Source organism: Tachypleus tridentatus, chromosome 7, assembly GCF_004210375.1.
Source record: "Tachypleus tridentatus isolate NWPU-2018 chromosome 7, ASM421037v1, whole genome shotgun sequence".
In the NCBI taxonomy this organism is placed as follows: domain Eukaryota; kingdom Metazoa; phylum Arthropoda; class Merostomata; order Xiphosura; family Limulidae; genus Tachypleus; species Tachypleus tridentatus.
Genome location: NC_134831.1, coordinates 43,993,657 through 44,021,359, shown reverse-complemented (window position 1 = coordinate 44,021,359; position 27,703 = coordinate 43,993,657). Strand labels below are relative to the sequence as shown.

The 27,703-nt window shown below is 32.6% G+C and overlaps 1 long non-coding RNA gene across 2 annotated transcripts in view; it reads right to left on the bottom strand.

The window, feature by feature from the left end:
- Positions 1 to 7,023: 7,023 nt before the first annotated feature.
- The window catches only part of LOC143255549 (uncharacterized), a 32,796-nt gene continuing 12,116 nt past the window's right edge, over positions 7,024 to 27,703 (bottom strand). The window contains exons 2-3 of one of the 2 annotated variants that reach the window (XR_013030706.1): positions 11,500 to 11,643; positions 7,024 to 11,281 (exon numbers count right to left, since the gene is read on the bottom strand). This is a non-coding gene — a long non-coding RNA (uncharacterized LOC143255549). The remainder of the gene's footprint in view (positions 11,282 to 11,499; positions 11,644 to 27,703) is intronic. The other variant, XR_013030705.1, reaches the window with a different exon arrangement.

The window sequence follows — 27,703 nt, the reverse complement described above, 5'->3', positions numbered from 1 at the left end:
GCCAAGATGTTAGCATGTCGGATTATGAAGCGATAATTTTGTGGTTCTCGTTTTGTTACCATTACAAGAAAAATGTATAAAATCGCACATCATATTCTGAGATGTTGCACGTGTTAGAACAGAGACAGGCATATCCCACTATTCGGTTGGAAAAATTGGCTCGGCATGGCCAGGTGGTTAATTCGCTCAACTCGTAGTCTGAGGGTCGCGGATTCGAATCCCCACACACCAAACATGTTCGCCCTTTCAGCCAAGGAGGTGTTATAATGGTACCATCAATCCCACTATTCTTTGGTAAAAGAGTAGATCAAGAGTTGACGGTGAGTGGTGATGACTAGTTGTCTTCCCTCTAGTCTTACACTGCTAAATTAGGGACAGCTGGCATAGATAGCCCTCGTGTAGCTTTGCGCAATATTAAAAAAAATGTTTGAAGAAAGAAAAGCACCCAAAGCATTGACAATTAGTTGTGTTAATTAGCTGCCTTCATTCTAGTCTATCGCTTCAAAACAGGATACCCCTTTTGAACCTTGACGCTAAATCCAAGAAAACAAATCGAATTTTATCTGGTAATCTCGTCACTTACGTTTAATGATTTAGATTCAATCATTCGGGTAGAAAATATTAATAAAGTTTGTTTGAAACCTCGTATTTGAAGGATACGTATGTAAAATTAACGTTTTTGTTAACTGTTATGAATTTAAAATTTTAACTTGATGCTGAAAGTCAAATTTGTTGATACATTGTTTAGAATAATCACAGTAATCATGTTCCCAGATTCGATCCTTGCATAGAAAGCTCGTTGGGCAGCCTTGCATTATCAACAATCAAACCGACATAAAGTAGTGTTCTAATATGATCATTAGATTAGCTTTTAGATAACTTCGTAATATTTCGAAGGGAAAAAACCTATAAATGCTTTTCATTATCTCCTTATAATAATTTGAAATTATTCCACGAAATTGAAACTTGTTTCTCAGGTTTTAATGTTTACCTTCCCTAGCAACAAGAGCTGTTATTTTTCATTTCCATGTTTTATTTCAGTTATTTTCGTCTTTGTTATGTCACTTTGAAGAAAGAAAGCATAATTGCTATAAATTGTTTTCTCACTGCAAAGGTTTAAAGAATTTGCATACTTTTCAACTTCTGGGTTTGTTTGTTTTTTAATGTTCACTCAGACCTCCATTACTGAGTTTGAATGTTAATAATAAAAAAAAATTGCTTCTGAGCGTTCTATGATGCTTTATCATGTGACTTAATGAAATGACTGGTATAGTCCAATCAAATAAACACAAGCGACCTGGAAATAGAAACTTCTCGGGTCTCTCCTGGAAGAGGTAGACTGGTATCCACCCGAACTTTTGTTATAGCGGGTCAAGAGTCAGATCAGCTTTAGTAGTCTCGCTATAGTACAATATACACAACTTAGATCTTCTACAGGTGTGTCCAGCAGTAAGGGCACTCCCCACTTTAAAGTGGGTTTTCTCTCTCTCTCTCTCAAGTTATGTGTTGCTCCCGTTTTGTAAGTAAACCGGTTTAATTAAGACAATTTGATTAAAATCGCTTACTTTGAGCCCATTGAAACTGGTTTAAGTCGAGGGAAGTTAACTGTAAATTACTGTGTTTAGTTAATTTACGGTTCACTTAAAAAGAAAACAAATAAGGTACTCGTAATTAACAACAAAAAGAAATGATTATACAATCATAAAACAAAAGCAAAGATAGAAAATCCTAAAATCATTATCAAGAGGATAGATAAAAAAATAACTAATTTATTTATTATATCTAATGGTATAGTAATATTAACAAAATAAACATCACATTAAAGATAAAAAGAATAAACATAAAAGAGCAAAACTACATAAGAAAAGTAGCCTAAAACAGTGAAAGTGTGCTTAACGTAGTTTAATATAGATAATATGGAGTTTAAACAAATTAACGAGCAATAGATGCTTCACATTAGATAAACAAAGAGAGTCCTGATCAATGAAATAGAAGAACTAACACTATCAACATAGGATTGATTCATATCAACATTTAGGATATCGTTTTTCAGCATGAATCCTATAATTACAATCGACAATATGGTAGTTTAGGAAGGTGCTAATTGTATCAAATTATCTTAGGTTATCTTGGTTGGTAGTTAACTTGAGGGAAAGGAGAGAAACCTTATGCTGAATCTAGAAAATCTGGTAACGAATTTGATTCCCAGCAACTTGAGAAAGAAACACAGACCATAAATTAATATAGAAACATAAACGTTGATCATTTATTGTATTGTACTATTAATGTGACATTATTCGAAATTTGTCATAAAACGACTCAAATCGAATATCTATATTTTGTACAGTTAATTACGTTTCTAGGTTAAATGTTCTAGTGATGGATTCATTCAGCTCTGTGGCTTATAGAGATTAAGAAATGTGTTTATATTTAATTCGTTATTCCTTTCTAACGTGTTTATTATTTATATTTTGCATTGTAACTGGTTACAAAAATTTATAATGGGTATGTATGTATGTATGTGTTTTTTCTTATAGCTGAGCCACATCGGGCTATCTGCTGAGTCCACCGAGGGAAATTGAACTGCTGATTTTAGCGTTGTAAAATCTATAATGGACACCAACATTATACTATGTTTACCAATAAATTTCTTTTCCTTAAATAAAACACTAGATTTTCAAGTCTCTCTAATCATATGTATGCAGCAATCGGGAATCTTCAAAGAAATAAACTGTTATAAGACGATCTAGATATTTTATGGTTTTTGAGCTATAATCACCTTTAGTTTCAAAATGACTTCTAACTCGTGCACAGTCTTAAACACTTAATATCGTTTTTGCAGACATAAGCCATAATGTATTCATCCCGAAGATCTAAGTAACAAAATATAAATGTTTCTAGCCGTATTTTTTAATGTTTAAAATATTATGTGTCAACAGTTATGTTTTAGGAACTTTTGACTTCATGAGAAAATAAATTATTTGAAGAGACCTGAATATTCGCTTTATATTTATCATGGATTAAAACGAAAAATATAGGAATTTTAAAAAGTTTATCTTAATGTTATTTGACTGTACATTTACAAAATGAGTTTTTAATTATTAAATGTACATATATAGAAAATTAAAGTTGCTTAATAGATTGCCTATCTAACAATACAATCAAGACAAATTCAACTAAAACTAACCTTTGTTTACGCAAGCTGAATTATATTATTGTGAAATGATCTCAGTTTACGTTTTTCACCAACAGATTAGAGGACAGCTGTAAACTGTGTACAGACATTTCTCTATGTAAATTAACAAGAAAGTTCAAAATGTATTAACTAAGCTTGCTTGTTTTACTGGCTGTTCAACATTTTTCAAACTACGGTGGTTGAGGTCGATATTATTATAGTTGGTAAAATTACATGCTTACGAAACGAACTTTTAAGCTACGAGTATTTAGCCTTTGATGCTGTAATTCTCAAATAAGTAACTTTCAGTTTTTGCTTAACATTGCAAATGGTGGGTTTAGAAAACAATTATACCTTAATAAATTTAATACAAGCGTCTTCTATAAACTATTTCGGTGCTATCAAATTTTTATTATATATTGTTTAAAAACCATTGTATTTTTTACATATACTAATGTAATAACACTTGTGTTTTTAGCACGTATAAGTATAATAATCATACAAATTTTAGCATATACTTGTATAATAAACATTTTACGTTTACCAAATGCTAGTATAATAATTATTACTTTTTTAAAATCAAAGTAGTTTAATAACCATTGCATTTTTAGCGTATATGAATATTATAATAATTGTACTTTAGCACATACTAATATAATACTCGTATTTTTAGCATATACCAATATAATAATCATTGTTTTTTTCACCACAAGAACAATAAATTGTAGTTGTGTGAGATAAAGTCTTAAGACAGTACAGAGGTAACATCATAAACATGTAATGCAAAATGATATTTTGCTACATAATCTCACTCAAAGTTACAGATGTGTCAAGTCTAATAAACAACCCTAATTTTAAGGTGATATATTACAAGAGAAGCAGCAAGTCAACAGCACCCACTGCCAACTGATGGCTGTTCTTTTCAGACTGAAAATTGAGATTTTACTGCCACTGTCATAGCGCAACCAAGTGCGATAAGCGCCGTTGCCTCACAGGGTTGTGAACCTACAGTCTTCGGATTCATAGTCACAGCATGCAACACAATAAATAATTTCATAATAACATTGTTATGCTTGTCAGCCAAAGTGATGGTTGAGTAAAATAACTACGCATGTCACAGAGAATATCAATGTGGAAATATATATATATATATAAACATAGTGCCTAATAAACAGGAAACATAAAATAGTTCATTGATGATACTTTGAAGGGGTCCCAGACCTGTAACTTCTAAATAAAGTACATTTTGTTTTATGACGTCAGTCCACGTATTTTTTGAACAGCCCTCGTATTAGGGATAGTTAGCAAACAAACGATCCACTCTTCTGTGCTACTACCTTGACCTTCAATGATTCTAAAGATATCCACACAGTAGTAGGTCTTATAGTGGGAAGGTGATTCAACTACATTTGTTTGTTGTTTTGTGTTTGTTTGTTTTTTAATTTCGCGCAAAGCTACACGAAAGTTTGATTAAATTATCACTATTTTTGCAATGTAGTTTTGTTTTTTAATTAGGAATGACGTAATTATTTTATTTTGTTTTAGATACTGAAGATGGAATTTATTGATTTTTAAAACTTTTATCTCTGTCCCCTTCTCTTATAAATCCCCAGTAACACAGTGGTATGTTTGTGGACTCACAACACTAGAAACCGGGTTTCGATACCCGTAGTGGGCAGAGCACAGATTGCCCATTGTGGAGCTTTGTGCTTAATTCTAAACAAATTTTGTTATAAATAAACAATGTTATTTGTATTATTATCCTTTTATAACAGTATAGTGTCAAAATTTCTTGAGTGCCTAAATGTGAGATTTCGGAAAATATAGTGTATAAAACGTCTAATTTAATTAGCCAATTAGTGAACCTGTTAACGTTTTACCCATCAATTATTGAGTGAGTTAATTAGTTAGTCTTGAGCTGTGGTGCAGATACGAACGAAAACCTAAAAAGGAAGTGACTGTCTATCTTATAGAAGTTGTGCATAACAGTCGAAAAAATAAATCACTTTATTTACAATTAATGGTTAGGTAGATTTAACTTTCTATGATGTTTATCTAATAATAATAAAATAATCTGCCCAAGCATAGACAATTTTACAACAGATTCATAAAATATACACAAATTATCCAACGTGTTCCTTTTGCTATATTTTGGAAAACATCTTGTATATGGAAATGTACGTCTGTTGTAGGACGCGCGACTTGTAATTTGAGTATCGTGGGTTCGAATCCCCGTCACATCAAACTATACTCACCCCTTCATCTGAGAGGGCATTATAAAGTGCGGTCAATCCCACTACTTGTTAGTAAAAGAGTAACCCCAGAATTGACGATGGGTGGTGATGACTAGCTGCCTTCACTCCAGTGTTACACTGCTAAATTAGAGATGGCTAGCGCAGATAGCCCTCGTGTAGCTTTGTTTTTCAAATCGAACCTTCTGTTGTAGCCTAAGGAAACAATCACTACTTTTATATTAAAAACACAGAAGCCTATTGAAGAGAACTTTATGATATCACCAGTCGTGGTTAGCCTCCTTATAAGTGCCCACCCTCGTGGTTGAGGCCCCATTGAATCGCACATATATAAAATTGAATATACGAAAATACGTTTTCTCAGGAATAAGGTACAAGTTTGGAAATATAACTACATTAATAGAACATTGAATGGCGTGTTTAAATAACGAAAAAAAACGTTCTGCACAATTAAATTTAGGTAAACACAACTAGGTATAACGAAACGGTTCACTATTTCCAGAGTAAACCATCTGTTAATTCTTAAATTAAAGGAGGGACATGGATTTAAAAAACAACAGCAAAAACAGAACGTTACTTCCTCAAGGTACAGCTCCCTATTTTGATCTAAATATTATAGCTTTCAGACGTGAAGTCAAAATATGGAATTGTAGCTCATAATGTGAACATTATGTTTCAAACCTTAAGGTTGTTTACCTTTTTGGCGATTGCATTTTCTCATTAAAGTACTTGTTTTTTCGATATTTTTTCAATATCCCCAGTCTCACTTTTCAAATTAACAATTTTTTATAATCTATAATTCTATAGTTTCATTTTATGTCCATCATGGACATATATAATAGCAATGCTGTTCTATTTGAAACAGTGTAGTTTAATGACATGCATAGTTGGTGTATGATGTCTTATTGGATAACCATGACAACCATTGGTTTAGTTTCATAGAGATTGGATGGCTGTTCTTCCTGATATCATTGTCACAAAGTTATCATTGATAATTTGTAAAATATATGTAGCTACTATATTTATACCCTGTAGCTATATGGAGAGACTGTAAACACTTGATTAGATGGACTATTGAACTATACTCGAATGGCGGATAGACTGGACTTTTTAATCGCATGAGTTTTATACATGCATGCACGTGCAGTGCATGTTGGCCGGTATTTATATCAATCTATATGCATGTAGGTTTTACAATTTTTTAATTTGTAAAACTGTATATAGAGATAGCCACATGAATCTTTCTAGTTATATTATTCATTCACATATACTCAATGCAAATATAAAACAATGTATAATAATGGACCATTACATCTATACAAATAAACGTTTTAGAAATTTCTTATAATTGTTGTATTTCCTCTTCCTCTCCGCTGGTTATACTGAAGCCAGTCTTGGTGTTGTTGCAGTTGGTTAGATTTTCTTTTATAATGACATTCTGCACACTCAGTAAGCTATAAAACATGTTAATTCACAATTATGAATTGATTATATTAACATACTTTTCATTTCTTGTGGTGTTGGGTTGTAGCATATCTACACTGTGACGATCCTAACCTCTGGTGGGCCGTCACTGCTACACACTTTATCTGGAATTAAATATTTTCTAAATAAAATATATAATTATAAAAGTTCTGCTTCACTTTTGCTCAGAAATTCCATCATTTTTGCCATGTTCTGCTTGTACGATTCTTGCTACTCCTTCAAGGATGGCTACTCTATTTGCAGTATCTATAAAATTTGCAATCACACAGTGATAGCTATAATTCGACACTCACCATCAATCATCACACTGATTATCGATCCGACGTTAGAAACTGAGCTTTGTACCATTGTTTAAACTATGGCTTAGATATTTTTATTATGGGAAACAGCCCAGACGTTAGTGTTACATGGCCGAAATCGATCAGGCAGTGTTAAAAACAACAACAACAAAAGTGTGCTTCTGTTGACACCATCGTGTCCGAAAGGGCAGGAGCTCTGTATATAAACAAATGACACGTAAGACCAAAACAATTGAAACAAAAAGTTAGTAATCACTATGGCACATGTGTCACGTGTGCTATATGAACATTAAGGCCCCCCAGTGACTCAGCTGTATGTCCGCTGACTCACAACGCTAAAATCCGGGTTTCGATACCCGTGGTGGGCAGAGCACAGATAGCCCATTGTGTAGCTTTGTGCTTAACTCAAAAAACAACAACATGAACATTAAATTATATCCACGTATACATGTAGCACATTATGAGGCTAATTACACACAACACGGACTACATTACAACGATTGTGTATCAACGGTTATACAGCCTGCATTATTTGCTAGGTAGTCAAATAAACTCAAAAACTACGTTATACAATGGGCAATGGTGCATTTAGTAATACTGTCAAAATTTTATTACAATACTCACAGCTGTAGGCTGGCGGAACAATATTAGATAGTAATAAAGAAAAACAAACGGGGGATCTCCATTATGAACCAGTACCATGATTCGTGACATTGGGCAAATAAAGCCTTAATGACGCCTGAACAAAATACATATATGGGTTTCACTAGAATTTTAGGATTATGTTAGCATTACCAAACAATTTATTATCATGCGGGAAAATACATACTTATATTAACTTTCGTGAATAATATTCATTAGTTTTAAGTTTTTGCATTGAAATGTATGTTCTTTTAAATTCACATATCGTTAAGACTTTGGAATCTCAGCTAACATTAAAATATGGAAGTGCATTGACATCAGATAATAGAAGTATATGGAAAATAAAATATTCTGTGGTTGATCATTCAGTTGAGTGCCAAAAGAATTACCACTTATAGATATTTAAACTTAGAATTAAATGAGAGGCAATTCAGACATTTCTATAGTTGTTTCTTCCGTTTTCATTGTATCAAATATAAATGGTTAAACAATGTAAACAACATTTATTTTATAATTCTAAAGAAACCTGTACAAGTAGAGGGAAGTGTTGTCTACAAAAATAATACCGTTCTTAAGACACATACAATATAATAGTCAGGATGACCAAATTCTTCAAGTGTGAAAGTGTTAGAATTGAAGAAAAAGTCTACATTTCTGAACATTGGTAGATAAGTATAAAATATATTAATAAATCACTAAGTTCTTATCATATTGATCTATGTGTTTATTGGTTATATCACGTAGTTACCTGATCCGTGCTTTATTATATGGCATACAGAGGCGACGTGGGAGGAGTTACCAAGTGAGCAGTTTGGAAGTCGCATGCTGAAAATTTTGGGGTGTTGCAAGTTGCTTTTATTGACCTGTTGGTTAATTAAATTAAAATTATTTTTGAAAGAGTAGAACCCCTTATGACACAAGGTTAGCCTGAATATCATACTTGTAGGCATCTTTGTCATCCAAACGAAAGAAATTAAGTCCTGTATGAAGTCCACTGCCAGCCCGTATGCTATGTTCTTGAGAGAGGAGCTCTGATTTGTGAGATAAAAACGCGAATACGTGTGCGAAGCACAATCAGAAGGTAAAGCCAGATTAATTGTTTGTTTGTTTTTGAATTTTGCACAAAGCTACTCGAGGGCTATCTGTGCTAGCTGTCCCTAATTTAGCAGTGTAAGACTAGAGGGAAGGCAGCTAGTCATCACCACCCACCGCCAACTCTTGGGCTACTCTTTTACCGACGAATAGTGGGATTGACCGTGACATTATAACGCCCCCACGGCTGAAAGGGCGAGCATGTTTAGCGCGACGGGGATGCGAACCCGCGACCCTCAGATTACGAATCGCACGCCTTAACACGCTTGGCCATGCTGGGCCACCCAGGTTAATGCTATGTGTAAAAAGCAAGTGTAATGGGATTAAATCTGGAAGCAATTTTACATGAAATTTAACTTAAACAATTGCCGTTCATATAAAATCCACAAACATCCAATCAATAGTCAACAAATCATCATTCTGTTGTAACATTGCAGGGGAAGCCAGACTTTGATTAACGTAAACATGTATGTTTTATTATACTGTGATTTCTACGTAAGAGCAGTTATTAACTGTTAAATTATATTGCTTTGCTAATTTAAACAACTCTGTACAACAGTAGTGTATTAACTATTTCAATCATTGGTTATCATATACGTACATGTATGTACTACTGAAATAGTATGTTAACATGCTCCATTTTTCTGGGGTGCTTTTCCATAAATAACTTACACACAGTTTTAGTGTTGATAGTAGTGTCATAATGACTGTGTATAGCACTCAGTCTTTCTTTGGTTTGTGTACATGTCCGTTAAGTATTCAACCGGCAGAGACCAGATGTCGAACGTTCACATGGACATGAACTTAGTGAACAGTGTGGTAAAGAGTTTCAGTAAAGATAATGTGGTACACTGAAGCACGCTTTTAGCAGTCAACCAGTATCATTGACTATCATTGACTAGTCCTGAGAGGTACAAAGAGCCACTTCGTCTTCTATCGATAGAATTCTTCATCAATAATATCGGGATTTGGCATATCTTCCCTGTAAAACCGTATGGCCTGTCTTATATCAAAGAAAGAAAACTATTGTGTGAACTTCAATTACATAATTTTCTGAATTTATTCTACATGTTTTACGTGTACGTCAAATCTGGAGTAAAGGTTACTGATAATGTGGTCAAGAAAAGGAATCGAGTGTCAGAACAGATTAGGCAGACCGGGTGGTAGGCAGACAAAGATTTTATCTGAGTAACTGGAGGGCTTTTTAAACTTCAACTTTTACTTCAAAATTTATTTCTAGATAAGTAGATAGACTTATAGTAGTATGTATGAATCAGTAAAACAGTGTATAATTACCTGTGTGATCTGCCAATGCAAATGCTTATTGCTATGGTGAGTATAAGTGCTAGTGAGCACCTATTTTTGTGAATCGTAAATAAGTGCTTGCAACTGATTGATACTTTCAATAAATTATGTTAAAATTAACACAAAATTAAATCTCATTTTCAAAATTTTCCTCGAGACATATCAAGTGTCTTTAACTACGTGAGTTTCCTGACCAATTCAAAACTGTTTCCTCCACATATATAGATATAACAGATACTGTTTTCTCAACGTAATCCTCCAGGAAACTATATTCTGCATTTGCATGTTGGACTTGTTGTTGAATAACTCGTGGAATGCTAACGTTGATATCAGATTTAACTGTAATGTTACTCGTGCTTGAAGATACGATGTGAATAATCATTTACCTTTCTTCTTCAGGGGCAAAGTGTTTGTCTATGAATAACAAAGACCTACCTTACGAAAGTGCTTGAGTAATAGGGTTTTATCATTTCGTATTACATATTTTTTGACATCATGAATAATCATTTAACTTCAATTTCATTGTAGTCAGTTCTTTATAACAGTGTTCTATTAGGGAAATACAAAAAACAATGTAATGTCTTGGACCTTTCATATCTACAGATACCTCTTTCAAATAGTATTATGTATTGTGTGTGTATTTTCTTATAGCAAAGCCACATCGGGCTATCTGCTGAGCCCACCGAGGGGAACCAAACCCCTGATTTTAGCGTTGTAAATCCGGAGACATACCGCTGTACTAGCAGGGGACCTTTCAAATAGTAAATAGAACGTTGTGAAGCTGTTAAACAAAAACAAAAGTTAATTTAATAGATTCCAGCATATTTAAACAAGACAATAGTATTTTTCTTTTCTTCAGCAGCTCAATTGTCATTAAACATTTAAAATTCATCATTTCCATACGCAGTAAACTCACATAAGTGAAATAAGAATGGATGACTTAAACAGAACTTTTCTCAGCCTTCAATATTTTCAACCCAGAGTGTATTGTACACATTATGTAGAGGACGACGTGATGAAGCTGCTCCATTCTGGAAGATATTTTAATAGATTTCCTTTACTAGTTCCACACGTTTAGGTGAGGATTTATTCCAAATAGTTATTCCTTTAACTTGATCGATACAATTTCGTATTGATGGAACTAAACATGAGTGTGTAATAGCAAGATTAAGTGATTGACCCTTGCAATTAGTTTACGAGACCTTGCTTTTACATATCTATAATGTGTTTTAGACATCAGATTTCTTACCAGTCATGAAGGATGTTCGATTATATTCTTGACCACGCAATTCATCAGTCAATATCTTTGTAACGACACGTACGATATCTGTTGCTCTAACCATCTGTAGCTTTAGGAAGCCATTCATTTCTTCTATAATTTCACAGTTGTAATCTACAAACCAGAGACAATGATAAATGTTCCACACTATGACTTCATGAGCAATAACAGACTTCAGCCCTTTTTACTTCATTAATAATTTTACTTGAATTACATCATATTCTATCACACTTATGATGTCATTTTGTAAGATTGTTTGTTTATTTGTTTTGAATTTCGCGCAAAGCTACACCAGGGCTATCTACGCCAGCTGTTACAATGTTAAATCAGGGACGGCTAGCACAAATAACCCTCGTGTAGTTTTGCGCAAAATTCAACACAAACAAACATTAGCAACTACTAATCAGACATTTGAAACATTTACAGTGGTTATGATTTCCTAATAAGCATGTGTGTTATTCTCAGATCTCTAGCCAAATTAAGGTGGTAAACATGTTCTAAAAACATATATGTCTAGACGTAAAAAGCAACACCACTTTAGAAGAAACACAATATCTAGATTTACAAAGCAGCAATTTTTTTTACAAAAAAAGCAATATAAAACAATAACAATATCTACTTACTACAAAGGATCGAATCTGTTTACAATACAAACAGTGTTATCACAATTTAAGGGCGTATTCACAGAACACATTTTATCGAGTTTACATATTGATAAACCTTAAACCTATGTACTAAACAAAATGCAAGGTATGTAGTTGCCACAAAGTGACAAACTTCATTACAAAACGCACGTCATGTGGTCATTATAAGTAGATTTCTCTAAAATGTAGATTACAATTAATTTAAATTTTGTATAATATACCTATGGTTTTGTGTGCGATTTTTCGCATAAATGACCTTGCGTGTTGTCTGTCACCCTTGTAATTGTTGCGAATCTAGACTGTCTCTGTCTTTTAATAGATATGTTGAACTTGGATGACCTACTGAGCTGATACTGCTGACCTTGTAGATTACTGACCGTACAGTTGTGTGAGAAGATAGACCTGTTTTAAAACCTGCTGGTGATTGGTTAGTTTACAGAAGTAACGCAGCCCTCTAGGTTGTTTTTCATGTTTCTAAATAGACATCTACACCTCTGGGCCACTGAAATAATTAAGTTCGATTCGCTTTTGTTTTTAAGTTCAGCTATATTTAGCCTGTTATGTTCATTCAGTTCATTTAACGTTTAACTATGTTAACTTTTTAGCTATGTTTCCTTTATTCATTTCTTCAGAGAAATAATCAAAGTAATTTTTGTTTGTTGTATGCACGTTGCATCTTTCTCTTTATGGATTACCACAACAAAACACATCATAAAATCCTCCAAGCCTTTTATTTTACGCAGATAATCGTATAAATATGATGATATTATCCCTTATAATGAATATCACGCATATATGTATATATAAAGTACGACCCAGCATGGCCAGGTGGTCAGGGCGCTTGACCCGTGATCTGAGAGTCGAGGGTTCGAATCTCCATCACACAAAACATGCTCGCCCTTTCAGCCATGGGAATGTTATATGTGATGGTCAATCCCACTATCCGTTGGTAAAAGAGTAACCCAAGAGTTAGCAGTGAGTGGTGATGATCTGTTACCTTCCCTTTAGTCTTACACTGGAAAAGAGGTGAAGAAATATTAAACCATTTTACTAACTGTGATTAATAATAAAAAAAAAAAAAGGTAAAGAGAGATTAAATTGTCATACTAACAGTGGTTAGTAAAAGAGATATTACACTGTTTTACTAATAGTGGTATGTAAAAGAGAGTTGGAGAGAGAATAAATTGTCTTATTAATGCTGGTTAGTAAACCAGAGGTGAAAAGAGATTAAATTGTCTTAGTAACAGTGGTTAGTAAAAAGAGAGATTAAATTGTTTTACTAATAGAGATTAGTAAAAAAGAAGGGAAGAGAGATTGAATGGTCTTACAAATAGTTAATAGAAAAGAAGTGAAGAGAGATCAAATTTTCTCTTTAATATTAGTTAGTAAAAGTAAAATTGCATTTTCTTACTAAAAGTGATTAATAAAAGAGATATTAAATTCTCTTACTGATAGTGGTTAGTAAAAGAGAGTTGAAGAAATATTAAATTATCTTATTAATAGTGATTAGTCAAAGAGAGATCAAATTGTCTTAATAATAGGGGTTAGTAAAAGAGAGGTGAAGAGGTGCAATGGTTATTAAAAAAGTTATTATTTTGAATTAAGCACAAAGCTACACAGTTAAAGAGAGATTACATTGTCGTATTAATAGTGGATAGTAAAACAGAGGTGAAGAGATATTAAATTGTCTTAATATCAGTGATTAGGAAAAAGATTTGAAGATAGATTAAATTCTCCTTGTAATAGTGGTTAGTAAAAGAGACATGAAACGAGATTAAATTGTCTTCCTAACAATAGTGAGTAAAAGATAGATTACACTGTTTTATTAATAATAGTTGTTAGTAAAAGAGAGGTGGAGAGAGAATAAATTGCTGGTTAGTAAACCAGAGGTGAAAAGAGATTAAATTGCCTTACTAACAGTGTTAGCAAAAGAGATTACACTGTCTTACGAATAGAGATTACTAAAGAAAAGGTGAAGAGAAATTTAATGGTCTTACTAATAATTAATAGAAAAGGGGAGAAGAGAGATTAAATTGTCTTACTAATAGTGATTAGTGAAATGAGATAAGAGAGAATAAATCGTCTTTGATACAATGGTTATTTAACTGAGGCATATAGAGATTAAATTGTGTTAGTAATAGTGATTAGTAAACCAGAGGTGAAGAGAGCTTAAATTGTCTTATTAACAGAAGTAACCAAAAAGGAGATTAAATTGATTTCCTAATAGAGATTAGTTAAGACAAGGTATTTTTACTAAAAGCCATTAGTAAAAGAGAGATTAAATTGCCTTACTACTAATGGGTATTAAAAAAAGATGTGAAGAGAGATTAAATTGTCTTATCAATAGTGGTTAAAAATCGAGAGATTAAACTTTTTTACTAATAATGGTTAGTAAAACAGGTGAAGAGATATTAATTTGTCTCAATAACAGTGGTTAGTAAAACAGTTTAATCTCTGTTTTACTAATAGTGGTTAGTCTAACAGAGGTGAAGAGAGATTAAATTATTTTAGTAATAGTGGATAGTAAAAGAGAAGAAACGAGATTAAATAGTCCCACTAATAGTGGTTAGTAAAAAAAGAAATTAAATAGTCTTACTAACAGTTGTTTGTAAACAGAGATGAAAAGATATTAAATTGTGTTACTAACATTGGTTAGCGAAAGAGATGTGAAGAGAAATTAAATTGTCATATTAATAGTGGTGAGTGAAACAGAGGTGAAGAAAAGACTGAACTATCTTTCTAACAATGGTTAGTGAAATAGAGGTGAAGTTATATTAAATTGTTTTACTAACACTGGTTAGTAAAAGAGAGATGAAACTGTCTTGCTGATATTGGACACTAAAAGAGAGGTGAAGAGAGATTAAATTGTCTGATTAATAGTTAGTAGTAAAAGAGACATTTAGAGAAATTAAACCGTTCTACTAGCATTGATTAGTAAAAAGAGATGAAGAGGTATTAGTTTGTCTTTGTAACAGTGATTAGTAAAATAGAGGTGAAGAGACATTAAATTGTTTTACTAATAGTGATAGGTAAAACAAAGATTAAGAGGGATTAAATGAAGTGATTAAAAAAAGGTGAAGAGAGATTAAACTGTGTTATTAAAATAGAGGTAAAGTTATATTAAATTGTCTTATTAACACTGCTTAGTAAAAGAGAGCTGAAACTATCTTACTAATGTTGGTTACTAAATGAGAGGTGTAGATTAAACTGTCTTACTAACAATAGTTAATAAAAAGGAGGTGAAGAGAGATTAATCCGTTTTACTAGCTGTCATTAAGGAAAAAGAGATGAAGAGAAATTAAATTGTAATACTAATAGTCGTCAGTAAAAACATACGTGAAGAGACATTAAACTATCTTATTAATAGTGGTTGGTAAAAGAGAGGTGGAAAAAAATTAAACATTACCACTAACAGTGGTTTGCAAAAAAGAGGTGATGAGACATTAAATTGTCTTTGTAATAGTGATTAGTAAAATAGAGGTGAAGACAGAAAAAATTGTTTTAAGTGGTTACAAAAAGAGAAGTGAAAGGAGATTAAATTGTCGTACTAATAGTGATCAGTAAATCTTAGGTGAAGAGATACTAATTTGTCTTACTAACAGTGGTTAGTAAAGGAGATATTAAACTGTTTTACTAGAGGTGGTTAGTAAACGAGAGGTGAAGAGGGAATAAATTGTCTTATTAATAGTGGTTAATAAAAGAGAGGTGAAGAGAGATTAAATTTTCCTGTTAATAGTGGTCACTAAGAGAGAGGTGAAACAAGATTAAATTCTCTTACTAACTGTGATTAGTAAAATAGATTTGAAAAGAGATTAAACCGTCTTAATAACAGTGGTTATTAAATTGAGGTGAAGAGAGATTAAATTGTCTTTCCAATAGTGGTTAATAAAAGTGAGGTGAAGAGAGATTAAACTGTCTTACTAATAGTGGTTAGTCAAATACAGGTATCAAATTCTCTTATTAATAATGGTTAGTAAAAGAAAGATCAAATTGTTTTACTAATAGCTGTTAGTAATACAGAGATAATGGGAGATTGAATTGTCTTACTAACAGTGGTTAGTAGAAAAAGAGGTGAAGACAAATTAAACTGTCTTGCTAACAGTGGTTAGTAAAACAGAGATGAAGATATATAAAATTGTCTTATTTAAACTGCTTAGTAAAAGAGGGATAAAACTGTCTTATTCATAGTGGTTAATAAAATAGAAGTGAAGAGAGATCAAATTGTCTTCTTAATAGTGCTTAGTAAAAGAGAGTTTCCATTATCTTAATAATAGTGGTTAGTAAAAGAGAAATTAAACTGTCTTACTACTAGTTTAAGTAAAAAAGATTTGAATAAGATTAAATTGTCTTATTAATAGTTGTTAGTAAAAGAGATATTAAATTGTTTTACTAACAGTTGTTAGTCAAAAAAAAGGTGAAGAGAGATTGATTTATCTTACTAATAGAGCTTAGTAGAAAAGAGGTAAAGAGAGATCAAACTGTCTTCTTAATAGTGCTTAGTAAAAGATAGGTTTCAATAGTGGTTAGTAAAAGTTTTTCTATTTGTGCTTAGAGAAAGATATGTGAAAAGAGATGAAACTGTGTTATTAATAGTGGTTAGCGAGAAAGAGGTGAAGAGAGAATAAATATCGATTAACATAGGACAGTAAAAGAGAGATTAGATTCTTTTACTAATAGTGGTTAGTGAAAGATAGATTAAATTGTCTGACTAACAGTGGTTTGTAAAAGAGAGATAAAGCGAGTTGAAATTATCGTACTAATAGCTGTTACTAAAACAGAGGTGAATAGAAACTATATTGTGTTACTAAAAGTGTTTAGTAAAAGAGAAATTAAACTATCATACTAACAGTGGATTGTAAATGACACATTAAACTGTCTTAGCAATAATGGTTATTAAAATAGAGGAGAAGAAAGATTAAATTGTATTCTTAATAGTAGTTAGTAAAACACAGGTGAGAAGAGATATTAAATTGTATTACAAACAGTGGTTAGAAAAGAGAGATAAAACTATTTTACTGATAGTGGGTAGTAAAAGAGAGGTGAAGAGATATTAAACCGTTTTACTGGAATTGGTTGGTAAAAAGCAGTGAAGAGAGATCAAATTGCCTTAATAATAGTGGTTAGTAAAAGAGATTTCAACTGAGATTAAATTGTTTTGCTAATACTGGTTAGTAAATAGGAGTGAAGAGAGATTAAATTGTCTTACTAATAGTGATTAGGAGAAGAGAGATCAAATTGTTTTATTAAGAGTGGTTAGCAAAACTGAGGTGAAACGATGCAAAATGATGTAGTGAGAGTGATTAGTTTAAACTGTCTTACAAAAACTGGTTAGTAAAATAGAGGAGAAGAGTAATTAAATTATCTTAGTAATAACAGTTAGTAAAAGAGAGAGGAAAAAAAGAGATTAAATTATGTTATTAATAATGGATGGTATTACAGAGGTGAAGAGAGATTAAATTCTCTACTTAATAATGGTGAATAAAAGAGAGGTGAAGAGAGATTAAACTGTCTTACTAATAGCAGATATAAAAAGTGAAGTGAAGAGAAATAAAATTGTTTTATTAATAGTGATTAACAAATGAGATATTAAGTTGTCTTAGTAGTAGTCTTTAGAAAAAAGGTTAAATTGTCCACTAACAGTGATTTGTAAAAGGCAGGTAAATATAGATTAAACTGTTTTTAATAGTGGTTAATAAAAGAGAGATTAAATTGTTTTACTAATGCTGGTTAGTATAGGAAAGGTAAAGAGTGTTTAAATTGTCTTTCTAATTGTAATTATTAAACAGAGCTCAAGACATTAATTTGTCTTACTAATAGTGGATAGTAAAAGATAGGTGAATAGAGATTAAATATTCTTACTAATAGTGGTTAGTGGAACAGTTATGAAGAGAGATAAAGTTCTCTTTTAAAAGTGTTTAGTAAAACAGAGATTACATTTTCTTACTAATAGTGGTTAGTTAAAGAAAGATTAAATTGTCTTATTAATAGTATTTTGTGAAAGAGATGTAAAGAGAGATTGAGTTGTATTATTCAAAGTGGTGAGTATTACAGAGGGAAGAGATATTTAATTGTGTTACTATCAGTGGTTACTAAAAGTGAGACTAAACTGTTGTACTTCTGGTGTTCAGTAAAAGAGAAATGAAGACAAGTTAAATTATCTCACTAACAGTGGTTTGTAAAAGAGAGTTTAAGAGAGAACAAACTGTCTTATTAATAGTTGTTAATAAAAGAGAGGTGAAGAAAGATTAAATTTTGTTAACAACAGTGCTACTAAAAGTGAGTTAAACTGTCATACTGATAGTGGTTAGTAAAAGAGAGGGCCCGGCATGGCCAAGCGTGTTAAGGCATGTGACTTGTAATCTGAGGGTCGCGGGTTCGCATCCCCATCGCGCCAAACATGTGCCCTTTCAGTCGTGGGGGCTATATAATGTGACGGTCAATTCTCACTATTCGTTGGTAAAAGAGTAGTTCAAGAGTTGGCAGTGGGTGGTGATGAATAGCTGCCTTCCCTCTAATCTTACACTGCTAAATTATGGACAGCACAGATAACCCTCGAGTAGCTTTGTGCGAACTTCAAAAACAAACAAACAGGTAAAGAAAGATTAAATTATCTTATTTATAGTGTTTAGTATTACTAACAGTTGTTAGTAAAAGAAAGATTAAACCGTCTTACTGACAGTAGTTAGTAAAAAAGACGTGAAGAGAAATTAAACTATCTGAGTAATTATGGTTAGTAAAACAGGGGAAGTGAGGATAAATTATTTTACTAATAGTTGTTAATAAAAGAGAAGTGAAGAGAGATTCAATTGTCTTATTTTCCGTGATTACTAAAAGGCATATTAAATTGTCTTACTAATAGTGGTTAGTAAGAAAGAGATTGAAATCACTTACTAATAGTAGTCAGTAAAAGAGGAGTTTAAATTATCTTACTAATAGTGATTAGTAAATTTTAGATGAATAGAGATTTAATTGCCAAAGTAATAGTTGTTAGTAAAAAAGTTGTAAAGAGAGATTAAATTTATTTTAAAGTGTTTAGTAAAACAGGCATTACATTATGTTACTAATACTGGTTAGTAAAAAAAAAGAGATTAAATTGTATTATTAGCAATCGTTTGTCAAAGAGAGGTGTCTTACTAACAGTAGTTACTAAAAGAGAGGTGAAGAGAGTTTTAAATTGTCCTAGTAATAGTTAATAAAAGAAAGGTGAAAGGAGATTAGATTCTCATACTAATAGTGCTCAGTAAATCAAAAGTGAGGAAATATTAAATTGTCTTACTAACAGTGGTTACTAAAAGAGAGATTAATTTCCTTTCTAAAAATGGTTAGTAAAACAGAGGTGAAGAAAGATTAAACTGTCTTACTAACAGTTGTTAGTAAAAAAAGAGATTTCATTTTCATAATAATATTGGTTAGTAAAACAGAGGTGAATAGATAATAAATTTTTCTCACTCACAGAGGTTAGTAAAATAAAGATGAAACTGTTTTATTTATAATGAGTGCTATAAGAGAGGTGAAGAGAGATTAAACCATTTTATTAACAGTGTTTAGTAGAAAAGATGTGAAGAGAGATTAAATTGTCTTAGTAATAGTGGTTAGTAAAAGAGAGGTGTAGACAGATTAAATTGTATTACTAATAGTTGTTAGTGAAATAGAAATTAAATTGTCATACTAATAGCGGATATTAAAAGTGAAGACAAATTGTCTTATTAACAGTAATTAGTAAAATAGATATTAAATTCTCTTAGTAATAGTGGTTTGTAAAAGAGAGGTGAAGGAATATGCAGTTGTCTTACTACTAGTGGTTAGTAAAAGAGTGGTGAAGCGATATTAAAGTGTCTACTAACAATCGTTTGTTAAAGAGAAATGAAGAGATTAAATTGTTTTTAATAGTAGTTAATAATAGAGAGATTACATTGTCTTCCTAATAGTGGATTTTAAAATAGAGATTGAATTGTCTTACCAATAGTGGTTAGTAAAAGAGAGATTGAAATTATATCCTTATAGTAGTCAGTAAAAGAGAATTTTAAATTGTTAATACTACTAATAGTGGTCAGTAAAACAGAGGTGAAGAGAAATTAAATCGCCGTACTAGCAGTAGTTAGTAAAAATAAGGTGAAGACAGATTGAATTATCTTAGTAATAGTGGTTAGTAAAAGAGAGAAGAAAGGATATTAAATTGTCTCACTAATAGTTAGTAAAAGAGAGGAGAAAGATTAAATTGTCATACTAATAGTGGTTGGTGAAGCAGAGGTGAAGAAATATTAAATTGTCATACTAATAGCAAACAGTAAAACCATGAAGATGTAATAAATTGTCTCACTGAAAATAGTTAGTAAAAGAGATTAAATGGTTTTTCTACTAGTGGTTACTAAAATGGAAGTGAAGAGAGATTAAACCTTCTTACTAGCAGTGGTTAGTAAAAGTAAGATGAAATGACATTAAATTGTATCACTAATTATAGTAAAAGAGAGATGAAAGGAGATTAAATTGTGTTCTTAATAGTTGTTAATAAAAGACAGGTTACATTGTCCTACTAATAGTGCTTAGTAAAAGAGAGATTGAAATAACTTAGTAATAGTATTCAGTAAAAGCGGAGTTAAAATTGTCTTACTAATAATGATTAATAAAACATAAGTGTAAAGAGATTAAATTGTCTTTCACACAGTGGTTAGTAAAAGGGTGTCTAATTTATCTTGCTTATAGTGGTTAGTAAATTAGAGATTAAATGGTCTCTCTAACAATGGTTAGTATAAATGAGATTAAATTGTGTTACTAATAGTGGTTAATAAAGAAGAAATGAAGGGAGATGAAATTGTCTTACTAATAGTGCTCAGTAGAAAAAAGGTTAAGACAGATTAAGTTGTCCTATTAATAGTGTCTATTAAAGCCGAGCTGAAAAGAGACCAAGTTGTCTTAAAAGAGAGATTAAATATTCTTATTAACAGTTATCAGTAAAAGAGAGATTAAATATTGTTCTTAATAGCAGTTAGGAAAAGAGACTAAACTGACACTAATAGTAGTTAGTTAAAGGGAGATGAAGAGATTAAATTGTCTTTCTAACAAAGGTTATTAAAAGAGAGAATAAATTGTTTGACTAATACTGGTTACTAAAAGAGAGATTAAAGTATGTTACTAATAGTGGTTAATAAAAGGAAGATTAAATTGTCTTACTTGCTGTGATTAGTAATATACAAATGAAATTGTCTTACTAATAGCAGTTAATAGAAAAGAGGTAAAGAGAGATTAAAGTACTCTTCTGATAGTGGTTAGTAAAACAGAGCTGAAAAGAGATTAAGTTGTCTTACAAACTGTGATTAGTAAAACAGAGGTTAAATTGTACCACTAAGTGGTTATTAAAGAAGAGATGAAGGAAGAGTAAATTTTCTCACTAATAGTAGTTAGAAAAACAGAGGTGAAGAGAGATAAAACTGTCTTACTAAAAGTATTTAGAAAAAGAGAAGTGAAGAGAGATTAAATTGTTTTACTAACCACTGTTAGTAAAAAGAGTGATTAAATTGTCTTACTTATAGCGATTAGTAAAAGAGCAGTGAATAGAGACTGAATTGTCTTTGTAACAGTGGTTACTGTAATAGATATTAAATTGTCTTATTAATAATGTTTAGTAAAGTAGAGGAGAGTAGAGATTAAATTGTCTTAGTAAGAATGGTATAGTAGAAAATAAGTGAAGAGAGATAAATTTATTTTACTAACAGTGGTTGGTAAATAAGTGATTAAACTGTCTGACTAATATTGGGTAGTAAAAGAGAGATTGCATATCCTTATTAATAGTTGCTAGTAAATGAGAGATCAAGTAGTCTTCTTAATAGTGGTTAGTAAGAGGGAGATTAAACTGTCTTAGTAACAGTCGTTACCAAAAGAGATGTAAAGAGAGATTAAATTGTCTTATTAGTAGTGGTTAATAAAAGAGAGATCACATTGTCTTACTAATAGTGCTTAGAGAAAGATAGATTAAATATTCTGATTAATACTTGTTAGTAAAAGAGAGATTAAATATTTTTGTTAATAGTCATTAGTAAAAGAGAGGCGAAAAATGATTAAATTGCCTTAATAAAAGTGGATACTATAATAGAATTTAAATTATCTTACAAATACTGGTTAGTAAACGAGAGATTTAATGGTCTAACTAACGGTGGTTAGTAAAACAGATATTAAACTGTGTTACTAATAGTGGTTAATCAAGAAGAATTGAAATAGATAAAATTGTCATACTAACAGTGGTTAGTAAAAGAGATATTAAATTGTCTTACTAATAGTGAATAGTAAAAAAGAGTGGAGACACAAGTGTAGAGGACGACGTTTCCAAAGTCGTTCAACTTCAAGTCAGTGTGTGTCTGTATTTCTTGGTAGGTATTTGGGTTAAATTATATAACCCGGGGTGGTCAGAAACTCTTATTCCTTTTCACCCCACACGCGACTAGAGTTAATTTAGCACATAATTTTGAAACTTCTTGACTGACCTGGAGTAACACGTTTTTACTAAACTAGAGTGGTAGTAGTAAATTACCTTGTGATGTAGACAGGTTTTATTGTGGTCAGCGTGTGTATTATTATTTATTATTATCGTGGTAGTCGTTTTGGTTTTAAAGACCTTCGAGGAGACACCCCAAAGGCAAACCAGGGGTGCTCAGAAACTTCTGTTTCTCTTCAACCCCACACGCGTTTTAAGGTTAAACAAGACTTGGATTTTCGAAAAGTACTGAGAAACTAAGGATGCGGAGGAGAGGACAGGTGGGCTATTTTGGTGAGAATGAATTATATCTTGTTACAAGGACTTCATAAGTCGGAACATTCGCTGTAGAGCAGAGAGACCCAAACTGCAACAATTGTGTGTGTAGGTGCTGACGGTCTTTTATAGTATCCTGGTGGATTATGGAGAACGTGTTGTGATTGGTTGGATTATCTGTTTCTGATTGTAGGAGAGATTTTCTGTAGATTCAACAATGGCAGCCACAGGTTACTCACCTCTAATCCGGAATCTCTGTTAAGTGAAGGTTTAATAGTGTTAATATAAAATGATTATTTGATTTTTCTTGTCTTCCAGAATTTGTCTGTGTCAATGATTCTAATTTTGGTGAATCTAGAGAAAATCTCTCCTCCAGTCAAAAAACAGTGATAATCCAACCAATCACAAAACGATCTCCACAATCCACTAGGACACTATATAAAATCGTCAACACCTCCACAGCGCTCATGCTACTTCACTAAAGCAAAACACATAAATCCTCAAACACATCAGGTATTTCACCTAGCAGACACACCTCAAGCCTGGGCCAAGTACACCTCACCATTAAACCGTATCACCAATCACTCTGATTAATAATATCTTATTTATATGTTCCTAACTTTTACCTTTTCAGGTTGGGCACTGGGTGGGTAGAATTTTTCGGCGCCCACCCAGTGAAAGTGGTTTTCTCCGGTTTTCCCCACATCAAAATTTTTTTTCCATTAGATCTATAGATCCCTAGTAACCTGGCCCTTAAAGGACCCTCTTTCTCTATACCTGTCACTTTGTATTTATTTATTTTATTTTATTTCACCCTCTCCTTCTTTTATCTTTTCCCTCTCTCATCTAACGTTACTAACGCTAACGATTCCCGGGAAAACGTATGTCGTGCTGCGGTTTGGATCTCCCTACTTCACCCGAGTAAAATCCCAGCTTACTGGGTTCTCTACATAACACTACTATAGCTCGTTCCTCCTGTTTCCCTCTGGCTTAAATGATCTTCTTCATAGCTACATCCAGGTTTGCCTTTGAGACTTCCACTTAAAGGTATTTAAAACCTAAACGACTACCAAGGATAATAGATAGACAGCGCCCAGACCGTGAAAGTGGGTTTTGTTGGGGTACTCCCGTTTCTCCCCACAGCTAACTCTGGCGTTGGATCTGTAGATCCCAGCCAAGGCAACATTCTTGCCTAGTCCTGAAAAGAGCCGTTTTAGTCAATTTTAAATCAATCTCTATTCAGTGTGTAGTAATCGCAAGCCGTCAGGATATTCTGACCACGGGCTCAGGCCTGGCTCATTTCCCTTATATCACCCTCGTCCAATCTCCCTTCTCTCGTGTCATTTTCACATATCCACCTCACTTCTTCCCCTTAAAGAAATTAAAATAAAATAAAGACAAACCTCCATGAAAATTCAGCAATATTTCACGTCAGGGGACGAAGAGGAACAACAACGTTCATGACCACCCCAGTTGGAGAGAGAATTCTTCAGGCTTCTCTCTCTCTAAACTAAACCCCTGCCGCATTCGTTTGCGTTTACACACACTGACTTGAAGACGAAAGGCGGAAGACTTTCGAAACGTCTTCTTCTACACTTGTGTTTCCACAACAGGCAGTTGCCGTCCATTCTACAGTGTCTTGCAAATAGTCGTTAGTAAAAGAGAAGTGAAGAGAGATTAATTTGTCCTACCAATAGTGATTCGTAAAAGAGAGATGAAGATAGATTAAACTAGCTTACTAATAGTGGTTAGTAAAAAGAGGTGAAGAAGGATTAAATTGTCTTCATAATAGTGGTTGTAAGAGAGAGTTGAAGATTGTCTTATTAATAGTTGTTAGTAAAAGAGAGGTTTAACTGTCTTACTAATAGTCGTTAGTAAAAGATATGTGAAGAGAGATTAAATTGTCTTTCAAACAGTGATTAATAGAAGAGAGATTAAATTGTCTTACCAATAGTGGTTAGTAAAAGAGAGATGAAATGGTCTTACTAACAGTGGTTAGTAAAAGAGAGGTTATATTCTTTTACTAATAGTGGTTTGTAAAGAAGATGTGAATAGAGATTAAATTAAATTAAATAGTAGTTAGTGAAAGAGATGTTAAATTGTATTACTAACAGTGGTTTGTAAAAGAGAGATTAAACTGTCTTACTAATAGCAGTTAGTAAAAGAGAGGTGAAGAGAGACTAAATTATTTTAATGGTAGTGGTTAGTAAAAGAGAGGTGAAGAAAGATTAAATGGTCTTACTTACAGTGGTTAGTAGAAGAGAGATTAAATTGTTTTACTAATAGTGGTTAGTTGTGTTTGTGTTTGTTTGTTTTGTTTTTTAATTTCGCACAAAGCTACTCGAGGGCTATCTGTGCTAGCCGTCCCTAATTTAGCAGTGTAAGACTAGAGGGAAGGCAGCTAGTCATCACCACCCACCGCCAACTCCTGGGCTACTCTTTTACCAACGAATAGTGGGATTGACCGTCACATTATAACGCCCCCACGGCTGAAAGGGCGAGCATGTTTGGCGCGACGAAGATGCGAACCCGCGATCCTCAGATTACAAGTCGCACGCCTTAACACGCTTGGCCATGCCAAGCCAGGTGGTTTGTAGAAAAGAGGTGATGAGAGATTAAATTATCTTTTTAATCGTGGTTAGCACAAAGGAAGATTACATTGTCTTACTGATAGTGGTTAGTAAAAGAGAAATTAAATATTCTTATTAATAGTGGGTATTAATGAAGAGGTGAGAGAGATTAAATTATCCTGCAAACAGTGGTTAGTAAAGGAGAGATTAAATTTTGTTACTAATAATGTTTAGTTAAAGATAGATTAAATTGTCTTAGTGATAGTGGTTAGTAAAAGAGAGGTGGAGAGAGATTAAATGGTCTTAGTGGTAGTGGTTAGTAAAAGAGAGGTGGAGAGAGATTAAATTGTCTTAGTGATAGTGGTTTGTTAATGAGAGATTAAATTGTCTGACTGGCAGTTTCCGTCAAACTTTTTCATGATTAGCGTAGTAAAAGACTAATGGTTACAGATCCTTATCAATATATATTAGCAACTGATCATATATCTCTTGATTAAATATTAAATGTGATTTTTTTCGTAACTAAACCAATAACTTTCAAAATATTTCTTTAGATAATATTTTGTGGTTATCCTGATTTTAAGCAGAATAACAACTATATCAAGCGTTTCGTCCAAAGGTATACACGTGAATAATTATTTAGTATAAAAGTTAGCACAATGAACATTATCTGTGAAATTTAAATTTCGTATTTCAGCACTCGTTCCAGAGGTGTTTTTCAGGAGGTCAGCATACAACTGCTTTGCTTTCTCACAAATGATGGTCTCAGAAATGCTATCACCAGCTAAATGTTTATCGTTTACCCAAATCAACAACAGTTTTTCTACCTCTTCTATTGTTTATGATCTTTGTTTCGTAAGCACTGTCACTCCTTTTACAACATCAGCTCCTTTGATGACCTCTTTATTTTGCAGTATGGTGCAAACTGTAGACTTCACAAAGCAAACTGTGTAGAAAGGTCAGACACATGAACATCACTCTCATACTTCGCTGTTAGATCTTTTTTCACCACTATTGTGGCTCTACTTACAACTTTTCTTTTTGGTTTGCTGTTTTCATTATCCCTTTTGACCCCATGCTGGCTTGTTTAATCAGAATATTTAAAAAACAACAAAAAGAAAAACGAGAACGTTCACAGCAGATTTTAGCGGGAGTGTAGACTGAGCGACAGGTGCGGGTAAAATGTTTAGGGAAAGCTTGGCGTGGGTCGAAAATGGTCGAAGGGTCATCAGTCGGGTTATTTCGGGGGTTCGGGCCAAGACAGCTTGTTTCGGAAACCGAGTTTATGTTCGACAACCGGGACATTTTTTTCTCAAACAATATGTTCGAAAACCGAATTGATCGAGAAGGGAGTCGTTCGAGGTATTACTGTATCTAATTTTTTTATTTTAATCAGATTTTTTAAAATGTATATTAGAAATTTACAGATGACTCGATTAGGGTGGCATTTAAAGTAGTCAAAATTAGCACTTTTCAAATTAAATCATTTTTCACGTGTGTTTTCTTTGTTATTTTTAATTAGTTATTATTTTGCATAATTAGACATTTTTTCTAAATATATGTACTATCTATTCTCTCTCTCAAACTAACAATATGCTGTTTTCTTACTTCATGGCCCGGCATGGCCAGGTGGGGTAAGGCGTTCGACTCGTAACCTAAGGGTCGCGGGTTCGTTCCCCGTTGCACCAAACACACTCGCCCTTTCAGCCGTGGGGGCGTTATAATGTTACGGTCAATCCCACTATTTGTTGGTGAAAGAATAATCCAAGAGTTGGCGGTAGATGGTGGCTATCTGCCTTCCCTCTAGTCTTACACTGTTAAATTAGGGACTTCTAGCGCAGATAGTCCGTGAGTAGCTTTGCGCGAATTTCAGAAAACAAATAAACATGTATTTTAATTGTTTTTAGATGGTGTAGCATAACTATATGTCGTTTCATTCTGTTATTCTAAAAAATAAGTATTTTCCACGCCTTTTATAGCATGGATGCATATCAGATTTTGAAATTGTTTTAGAAAGTATATGAAACTAATTCTTAAAGCTAAGAAAATTTCGTAATTACAAACTTGTCGTTTTGATACGAAAATTAACGCTACTCCTTCAGCATTATACGTTTTGCTAAGTACTTGAAAACAAAAATACGAGATATAAATAAAAATAGTTTCAAAATAATTTTATTGTTTCACAGATACTTTTATACTGCATTTAAGTAATTTTT